Source organism: Grammomys surdaster, unplaced genomic scaffold (genome assembly GCF_004785775.1).
Source record: "Grammomys surdaster isolate TR1022 unplaced genomic scaffold, NIH_TR_1.0 373, whole genome shotgun sequence".
Classification (NCBI taxonomy): Eukaryota; Metazoa; Chordata; class Mammalia; order Rodentia; family Muridae; genus Grammomys; species Grammomys surdaster.
The window spans coordinates 7,770,025-7,780,554 of NW_021604792.1; the positions used below are offsets into that span (position 1 = coordinate 7,770,025).

The 10,530-nt window shown below is 36.5% G+C and overlaps 1 pseudogene; it reads right to left on the bottom strand.

The window, feature by feature from the left end:
* Nucleotides 1–4,961: 4,961 nt before the first annotated feature.
* LOC114632379 lies at nucleotides 4,962–6,537 on the bottom strand (annotated as a pseudogene).
* Nucleotides 6,538–10,530: the final 3,993 nt, after the last annotated feature.

Below are 10,530 nucleotides of genomic sequence, written 5' to 3' on the forward strand. Positions count from 1 at the left end.
CTCTCTCTCTCTCTCTCTCTCTCTCTCTCTCTCTCTCTCTCTCTCTCTCTCTCTCTCTCTCTCTCTCTCTCTCTCTCTCTCTCTCTCTCTCTCTCTCTGTGTGTGTGTGTGTGTGTGTGTGTGTGTGTGAAAGTACATTAAGGTAATCAGTATTGAAATAGGAGTTCGGAATTCTGAAAATCTAAAAAAAAAAAAAAATTACCTCGTAACCCAAATTCACCACTACTTGGCATATGCCAAAGGACTCAGCATTCCACATTTAAGGTACTTGCTCACGTTCACTGTTACTCTACTCACAATAGCTAGGAAGGAAAACAATGTAAGTGTCTTAGGTCTCCTGAATGGATTGAGAATGTGGTACATACATACAATGGAATAATATGTGTCTGTAAAGAGACAATTGTCCTTTAATGTCATCACCACGTTAGATTTTGCTCCTGTAGTTAAGATACATTGACAGTCTTCCACACTCCACCCTGCTGGGCTACAGTGCCAATGAGAAATAGTAGAAGAAGGTCATTCAGTTGATGCTCAAAAATAGCATTGTTTGTCTTCCTTTTATAAATAGTATGACTGTGCATTTCTCAGTACACAGTTGGGAGAATGTCCAGAGCCTCCTCCAATATGCTTGCAGTTTTGCTCACAGCAGCCTTTCTGGCCCTGAGCTTAGCTCAAAGCTCAGATGAAGGTATGAGGGATTACCGGGTGAGATCTGGAGACATTCAAGGAAAAGAAAGGAAAAAGGAGAGGGAGAAATGACAGACATAGTTGAGAAAAAAGATAGGCCCATAGGATTTCTGTGATAAATGTTGGAATAGTTATGTCTTTAGCAGGTAACATGGACTTTTTCCTTAATAGTCTACCTGAAATCCATAAAATTCTTAAAGAAAGACTACAATGGGCAATTTTGTGTTCAGTAAAGTGCTCAGAACTATGTAAAGAAACATAAAAAACAGATTTGTGAGCATATTCTTACTGTAGAGCAAATACTGTGTGCTGCCAGCTTAGTTGCTGTGTGGGTAGCTTAGTGCATTGTGAATGCCAGAAATTTGTTGTGGAACAATATATCAGAATTAATTCAAAGCATAGAAATATCCATGGTTTCATTTCCCCTTTGTGGTCCTTTCTATGTTTATAGAGCATCAATAACAAGAAGGATATCCCTGTTTCTCTTTGCCTCTCATATTACTAGATAATTGTGCTTATTTAAGCTTGTTTAATGGGAAAACAGGAGCAAATATTTTCCAGGTAATTAGTATATTTGTTGGACAATATCATTAGTATTTCAGTATTGAAATGTGTAGGTATTGACTATCTAAATTATATTTCATTCCAGAAATGGCTAACTCTAATTGAAAACCTTTGCACAAGTAGAGAATTTTCAACATGCCCTGAAGTACAATTTGCAACCCTCCTGATGTTAATGTAGTTTTCTTGTCATTATTAAATTTTGATTTTGGAAATAGCTAATGTGATAAATAAGTGACCATACCTTCTTGTTTGCCACCTCTAGAGGCACATACTTGTATCAGGATTAAAAATATAAACAGCTTCTGTATTTTTGGAATGTATAATTAGGAGGAAAAGGTGAGCCTCTCTGTGAGAGGAAATTAGCAGTTGGCAAAGAGGTTCTCAGAGAAAGTATTGTGTGATCAGATCAGGTCAGGGAAAGAAAACAAGAGGAAAGTGTTTTTATCAGTGTGCTCATATCTTCTGGTCCTTTCTATTCAGATTCTGTGCAACACACCCAGGGCTCAGATTCAGATCTCCTTTCTGAAGCAAATTTAGGGAATGCTCAAGAGGGTGATTCAGCACCATCAGCAAATCAAGAACGTTCTGCCAATTCTGGGAATGGAGAGGAACAGCAACCAGAGGAACTACTACAAGTAGAGAGTGAAGAGCCTTCTGATACTACTAGAAATGATCAGGGAAATAAAAAAGGGGACAGAAACGTAGAAGATGTACAATATGAACATCCTTTTTCTCCTGAAAACCAACAAGGACAACTCCAACGAGGAGATCAAGTGCAGAAATCCTCTCTTCCTAAACATCATGTTGATATAAGAATACCACCTATAGTAGTAGTTCCTGGCCCTGTAGAGAGAAGACCATTATTACCAGGTTTTCCAAGACACCCTGTATATTATTAGCCAGTAAGGTGTTGACTAAATTAGGTAAGATGAATGAGTCTAATTAATAAATATAATGACATTGAGTCCATATTTGCAAATTGTAGTGTCAAAAGGAGCTATCCGGCAGCATATGGACATAGCATTTACCTCAGCCTCAGTTCAAATCTCACAGTTCAAATCTCAAAGATGGTGATTCATCTTTGAGGTTCTAAGATGAACTTGTACAAGAGTAACATATCTCCACAGCTCCTTAATGCTCCATTACTCCTTTAATTTTTATTTATTTATTTTGTAACAGTGATTAACCTTTGAGTCGTTGTGGTTTATAGAAATACAGAAGCACTCTCCCTTTGGTCTTATTTACTTTGAATTAACCATCACTGAGCTCTCATCTTATGTGTGCACAATCTGTCCCCCTAACACACAGATGTTTAGATCCATTGTATCTTAGTTATACCTTACAGACACCTCTAACCTTGATCAGAATTTCAATATATTCTTCGAAATGTATGTGTGCCCATGTTGGTCAGAATCTACCATCCTAGGAGTACACAAGGCTGAATACCATAGTTATATATTATACTATGTCCTCATGTTTTCCTCAAAGGCATTGATTTTAATCATTTGTAACAACATAGAAATATGAGTGTGTGCATGTGGGTATGTATAATATATAATTAAGATTTACATGAATAATATTCTATGTAGACCTTTAGGTTACTCATTACCAAAACCATTCTTCTTAGAAAACTTCATCACTTTGTAAATCTGCAGATATCCCACAGCATGCTTTGCTTGGTTTTATTTTTCTGTTTGTGTACTTTTAGTTGTACACTATTAATTTTCATGGTCTGTCATGATCTGTTTACAGTCTGTACTGTTAATAAATATTCAGGTTAGTTTAAGTTGTTCAATCCCTAATTGCACATAGCACAGAAAGACTTTGAAAATACAACCTGACACTTTTAAAATCAAAAACAATGAATGAACAACCTAAGATGCTCATTCACATTCATCTTTTAAGAAATATATTAGTTCCATTGTCTTCTCAGTGCCTGATATGAGTAAACCTGAGAAAATGGGGAAGTAATGAAGGGTAGGGGATGGAGGAAGATAGAGATAGGAGATAGTGTGGCTTCCCAACTCTCACAATTCAATGAAAGCAATAGCAGTTAAAGAAATCCAGCGTGTTCTAATTTTCAATAACTTGTCCCTTTTTTTCTGTTTCAGTGAGTACCTGAGAAGATTAAGTCTTTCAGACACAGGTCAATGAATCACTGTTGATTGTCTGTACTATTTCAATAAAAAGTTCAGAATGCAATTTATGAGTGCTGTTTTTAATTTTTAGAAAAGTAGGGGAGGGAATTTGAGAGCTGTAGCAAAAGCTAAACAAAAGCTAGAAAAAAAAAACATCATAAAAGCTTGCAAATACTTCCAACTTATTTTCTCACAACAAAGGTAGCAAATGAAAATTCCTTATGGCTCTTTAACCAGATGATTCTTCCTTGGCATCTGTACTGCAAATCTATATTGTAACACATAATTTTAAGCTCTCTTGTTGATTTCTTTTCCAGTTTACAGGAAACTAGGAGATGTTTTGACGGAGTTGAAAACCTGAGCATTTGTAACATTCCATAGTTTTTGTTTGTACTTTTCAAGTCCTATGTTGCATTTTCTGTTTCACTTTATTTTGGGGAATCTAATGCAATTGTTTCAACTCTTCTTACAATTACTAAAAATCTAGTCATTATACAATTAACCAACTGTTATATAAATGATAGATGTGTTATTTTAAACTTAGTTCAATTGATCTGAATCTGGATAAATTGTAATTGCATTCCATGTTTAAGTACTAGGACTCTCTTCATCTCTGTCTTACATGCAATAAATGCATTTAAAAGTGAGAAAATGATCTGAAAATTTGTACAGAAGGATTTCCTACAGCTAACCTTTTTTCTGATGCCATGTTGTGGTATAGATTGACTTATTCTGGTTACAATATGATTTTTTAACATTTATTTATTTTATATATAAGAGTACACTTGAAGAGAGTATCAGATCCCTTTACAGATGGTTTGTAAGCTAGCATGTGTTGTTGGGGTATGAACTCAAGACCTCTGGAAGAGCAGTCAGTGCTCTTAACCACTTAGCCATTTTTCTAGTCAGATGAATATTTTTAAACTTATTATTCTGCAGTCAAGTAAATCATAACTTAAAGCCATAGCATTATTAAAGGAGAATTCCTGGTACAGCTGTATATTGTGCAACACTGACAGGTGCTCTTTCCCTTGATGGAACAAATACATATTTCCTTAAGTTCCGGGCAAGGCAAATAACCCATTGAAACAAACTGCCCAATAAATAGAAGCAGGGTGCAAGTAATATCTATTAACAAGGTAGAGCAATACCCCAGGTAGCTAACAAGCCCTCATTTCACCTGCCAGTCCTCTGGCTTTTGTCTTCATTTTCAATGACACCTACAAACAAAAAAGGCTTCTGTGCTTCCTGCTCAGACACTGCCTGGGTCTATGAGGCCCTGAACACTGCTGGCCATGAGCAACTTTCATCCAGAATCTCCAGGGAAATCAGGGGTAGAGGTACAGCTCAGTGATTGCTCAGCGTCATCTCTTTAAACAAGAGTTTTAACATTCATACAAGCTCTGAGAAGTGACAGGCCATATGCATCCCATAAACAAACTAAAACAGTGTATTGTGATATTTCCTTTGTTTGCAAATGTTAAGTAGACTATCCAAGTGGAAAAAAAAGGAAATGTGAGAATTCAAAAGGTTTGTGCCACAAAGTGAACGAGACCTCCACAGGCAAATTCATTAGTTTTTGGGCTGCGAGGCCATGTAGAGGGCTCAGGAAGTAGATTGTCTCTCCCACTCCCAGAGCCATGGTGGTCTCTTAAAGGATTTGGTTGGGAAGGCCTCCTTTCAGGTGGATGGGCACACCTTCGGCCTTCTGGAAGAACTTCTGCAACTCTGAAACATTGTTCGTTCCACCATAATCATATGCTGTCACATTGGAGGTCAGTTTGGTTGGTGTGACAAATATGATAGGTGGTGCTTCCATGGAAGCCAGCTTTAACCCCTGCGGAGTGTTGGCTTCTGAAGACCAAGCCCCAACCAACTCCTGCATGAAACTGCTGAACATGTAGTATATGTTGGCTAAGGCCAGCTGCCCACGGCAGCTCCCTGTACTATAGCCCTAGAAAAGGAAGAAATTGTTTTTTTTATTAGTTTTATTTATCATAGGGACCTATGGATCTCAGGCTGGTCTTAACCTCAGCTTCTAACTATAGTCAACCTTCAACTTCTTCCTTTTATTACTTTTACTCTACTTTTTTTCTTATAAAATACATCCAGACCACAGGCTCCACTTCCAGAATTCTTCGAGATTTCTACTCCCAACCAACTGTGCTCATTTTACTCCAGAGTCACTACATGCCCAACTTTCATTGAGAAAAATATAGAGCTCCCAGTGATATCAACCAAACATGGAACAGCAGATTGCATTGAGACTATGACTAACCTCTTATATCAAGGATGAATGGGGCAAACCAGTACGAAGAAAATGGTCACATAGCAGGTAATAAATAGAGTCAGGAAATGTTTCTATGACGCTATTAGAAGTCCCACAAAACCTATAAGATAAATAAATTCAGTATGTATACTGAAGGTTTAGTGAAGACCAATGCTGCATCTGAGATTATTGCATCAGTGTCTGTGAGTTTCTATGGGCACTGTATTTTTTTTTTTATTCTGTTGGCCATATTCTTGTGGTGTCCTTTAGCCTTCTGCCTACTTAAATCCTTCTTTTACATCTTCTGAAGTATTGTGTGATCCCAGAATAATGTTTTGTTGTGTGTCCCTGAATCTGCTCACATCTTTTCCTATTTAATTCTTCTCTACTGGCTACTATGCTAGAGCCCTGTCTCTGAGTATAGCAGAATATTATTAGACATCATATCATTATTTCATTTTTGCCACTCTGACTCTGTTCTATGATAGGTCTTATGGCTACCTAGAATCTTGTTGCTGGGCCTGTAGGCATTGCCAGACATAGGTTTTCACTAATGATATTGGTTTTATATTGGATTAGTCATTGTTTGGACAATCCACAACATCTGTGCCACTTTTATGTTGGAATATCTTGCATGCAGGACAAATTTTAGGTTGACATTTTTTTGGCAACATTATGGGGACCCATTCTGTCTACTGGAGGGTTTGACTTATTACGTGAAATGGCTAGTCCAAGATTTATGTTCCCTGTTACTTGCAATATTCACTCGTGCCATCCTTGTAGGTTCTAGGAAGGTTCCATTGCTCTAGGTTTCTGTCTCACATCTGTTAAGATTCTCAGTTCCTGTCTTCTCTCCCAGGATGTTCTCACTTCATCCATCTTTCCCATCATCATCCTTACTTTTCTAACCCCCACTACCCTCCAGGTAGTCTACATAATAAATATTGTTTTCTTTTTCCAGGGTGATCCATGTTTCCCCTTGACCATTCCTTACCACTCAGCCTCTCTTAAGTCTGTTCACATACTTTATTGGGTTCTGGATTCTTGCATACAATTCTACCAAGTTTAATAGTTTATAAGTTTTCTTCTTAGGGGTTAAGTCTGACTACTTAATACTTGTATGTATTATTAAAAGATGGAATACATGTGGGGCATCTGACCATTTGAAAACAGAGCTTTTGTGAGATGTGGCCCCAGTATAACTGTGGACATTAGCAGGGGGATGTCTTCAGGAGGCAGCAACAAATTAAGCCCTGGTAAGAAGTAATTTGTACAGTAATTGAAAGCAACCATATGATTAAATTTCACTGAGAAATATTATTCCTATTAGAGAGAGATATGTATTGTTGAGGCAGTGCAAACACAATACATTATAATCCTACATCATAAGGAGTCACATATCATTATTTCCTAAGCACTAAAAATCAGATATGATACAATTCAGAGTTTTCAGAACAAAAGGACCTATTCCCACAACTACACAAATGAACAGAAAATCCAACGCAATCAGTTCCTGTAATTAGTTTTACCTCTTCTTAGGAATAAATTATACCTTCCTTTGGAATCTTATTTTGTTTTGGTTTGTTATTGCTGCTGCTGCTGTTTTTGAAGCTGTTGGAATGAGGATCTCACTACATTGTCCTGAGTAATCTGGAACTGCTTAGATAGAGAGAAAACTGTGATCATAGTGAGTATTGTCATTTAGGGCATGCTCCACTAAGCCTAGCATGCCTTATGTTTTTATTCTCTCTTTACTTTCCCTCCTCTCTCCCTGTCTCATTCCAGGTCACTTATTTCCTTTGTAACTTTATGTAAGAAAAGAAGGTTTGTTCCATACAGAAGTACCCTTACACTTGTGTAGCTTTCACCTTATAACATATTGGCTCTGTTGCAAAGAATTTCTACATCTAATTTCATTACTAATTTTTTTCAACTCACTTCACATTTTGGTATATGTTGGAGTTGATTCTTCTATGAAGATTTACATTTTTATGATCTTATGCATCTTTCCCTTACTTTATAATTTCAGCTTTATGTCATACTTGACATAATCCTGTAACTAAATATTCATTTGGCTTCTCATGTTGAAACATTGAATGATAAGATACTAATCCTGATTAAAACAATATTAAATACTTTTAAGGTTTACTGCTATTGGTGGCTCGATAATTTTACCCATTTATAATTCATATTAAGGAATTTAGAGGAAGCATACATGTATATCTTCATGACTCAATTTCCAGCTTCTTAATTTCCCCCATAATATGAGGAAAATAATCCTATGTTTCCATGAGAAAAATAGATTTCAGTTGTATAACATATGCAACTGAAGTTAAAATCATGAGTTTCCACTAGTTAAATAGGTAAAACAAAACTATAATGTAGTGATTAGTTGTAAAGTTATTAACAGTGATTCATGGAAAGCCATTGTCATCTGTATCTTATTTTGTGATTATTTAATAACATGTCCTAAATCTGAGTAATGATCTAGACAGCAAACCCAGTATCCCTTGGCAACATTTTTTTTTGTGAACGTACATTTTTCTTATGTTATATTTTCTTTTCCAATTTTTGAATCTAATGTGTCTACCATTTTTCATGCCTTAATCCAAATTATAAAAGTGAAGAACTGAGAGTCAGAAATCCAGTGTGGTCCCAGCTGTGCTCAACAAGCACTGGGCCCAACATTAATAAAGAATTGGTCTGAAAACCTGTCTTCACAACAGCTAATAGAGAACTATAGCTCAGAGGACTTTGCTCACTCCATCTCCAACTAGCAAAGTTTGTGAAGCGAGCTCCACTGACCTTATATCTGACATAGAATAATGTCTTAAGTATCTCCTTTCTCTTTTAGACATTGGCTCAATATTACACAGTATGGCAAAGGTGTACAGTTTGTCATTTCTAGTGTACGAAGTACACTAACTATATTACTGAATAATGTCACTTGTATAATATTGCTGAAGGAACACTTACCAAATATTTGCACATATATAAGAATTTAAAGAGTATCACTATGAAAATTGCTGTCATGTTTTTATAACCATGAAATTATCAGTAACTGCATTTTGAGCATGTAATTGGAGATAGGATTGTTTTCATATTTGTGTCTTAACAATGATGCAATAGACTTAGAGTGATGTATTAAATGCCTCTCTCTCAGTATCAAAAAATAAACTTAGTAATCGGTTTGAAAACTATAGCCTGATAGCCATCAACAATGATGTACACATCGTTCCATGTGTGATAGAAGTTAATTTTCCTTTACAAAGGTGAATTTCTGCTTAATTTCTAATGTATTAGAACACCCATAAATAATCAGTAATACAAGGCTCATTTTTAGTCTACCAAGATCAATTAACCTTAGTTGACAACTCCTAATTGCTAAGATTCTTCATCCCTCTCTCTTTATTTCTAATTAACACCTTAAATGTAAGCAACATTCGTGACCATTTTTCCTTAATGATTTCTTACATTTTATCTTCTGTTGATATCTGTATGGCATTGGCTAATATTTATTTTTTTAATTATATGACTTTTATTAGTTTAATTTGAGATTGGGATTCATTTAGCCCAGGTTGGCCTTAAGCTTACTATGTAAGTTTAAAAAAATCTTCAACATATTTCTTTTTTTAAAATTTTATTTATTTTTTAAATCAAATCATAATTTTTACTTATTCACACAAGGGTTATAAACACAAAAAGGCAGGATGTGGAGAAGGGGATGACACCAGAGTGTGGGTGTTCAGGGGGGAATACAGATATCTTTCATAACCGGGTATTGGCTGGGTGAAGGTTCAGGGACAAGTCACTATGACTCTGTCTATGATTCACTTGTCCTTATCTAAGTTAGTATTGTCTGCCAAGACTACCTATTTACAAGGTCTATGACTACTCAGGCTTGTAAATTTTCACAAAAGCTGCCTGTTTACATTAGCTTATAGTTATCTGTTTCAATGTTTTTCAACAGAGACCCAAGACTAGGTGTTAGTATACATGTATGACAGGCCTATTGCTGATTTTAGGCCTATGGCTGATTTTAGGGCTTCAGTGTGTAAGCAGGGCTGCCCCTGACATCTCCTCCCTTCTCTAAGTATAGAAGGTCTGTGGAGATTCTAATCTTGCGAAGGTGGGGATAGAGACCTGACCTCCAGTAATTAAACGGGACTTTGCAGTGGCTCCAGTCCCCCTCTTCATCATATTTCTTTTCCTTATTATTATCTCAAATAATAATCTAGAGTACAGGCTCCCCTTGTTCCCCCACTCACTTGCCCCCACCTCCCCTTTCCACACATGCACGAATCCTCTGTTTTCCTTTAGTAAAAAAGCAGGCTATGAAGCAATATCAAATGAAAAAGCACAACAGGATGTAGTACATCTAGGCGTAAAAACTGATATCAAGGTTGGACTAGGCAATCTAGTAGGAAGAAAAGGAACCTATGAGCAGGGAAATGTATCAGTAGCATACCTACTCACATTCTTAGGAGTACAGGGAGCATCCCACTCTAAACAATGTCAGCTTATGTGTTGTGGGCCTAGCTAATACTCATACACGATCCAGATTGTTGTTTCAGCGTCTCTGAACCTCTATGAGTCATGCTAACTTAGTTTATTCTTGGAGGCAGGTTCTTCGAATGTCCTTGATCTCCCTATAACATAAAATCTTTCTCCATTTTTTGAGGGGCTGCCAGAGCTCCAGCTAATATTTCTCTGTTGGTCTTTTCATCTAATCTCATCAGCTGGTGGAGAAAGTCTCTAATGAAGAATGATCTAGGCACTGACCTATGAGTACAGACAGATATCATTAGAGATTAATTAGTTCATTGAGTTCTTCCTTTTTTCCTCTTTCTTTCTCTATTTTTCTCTTTATTT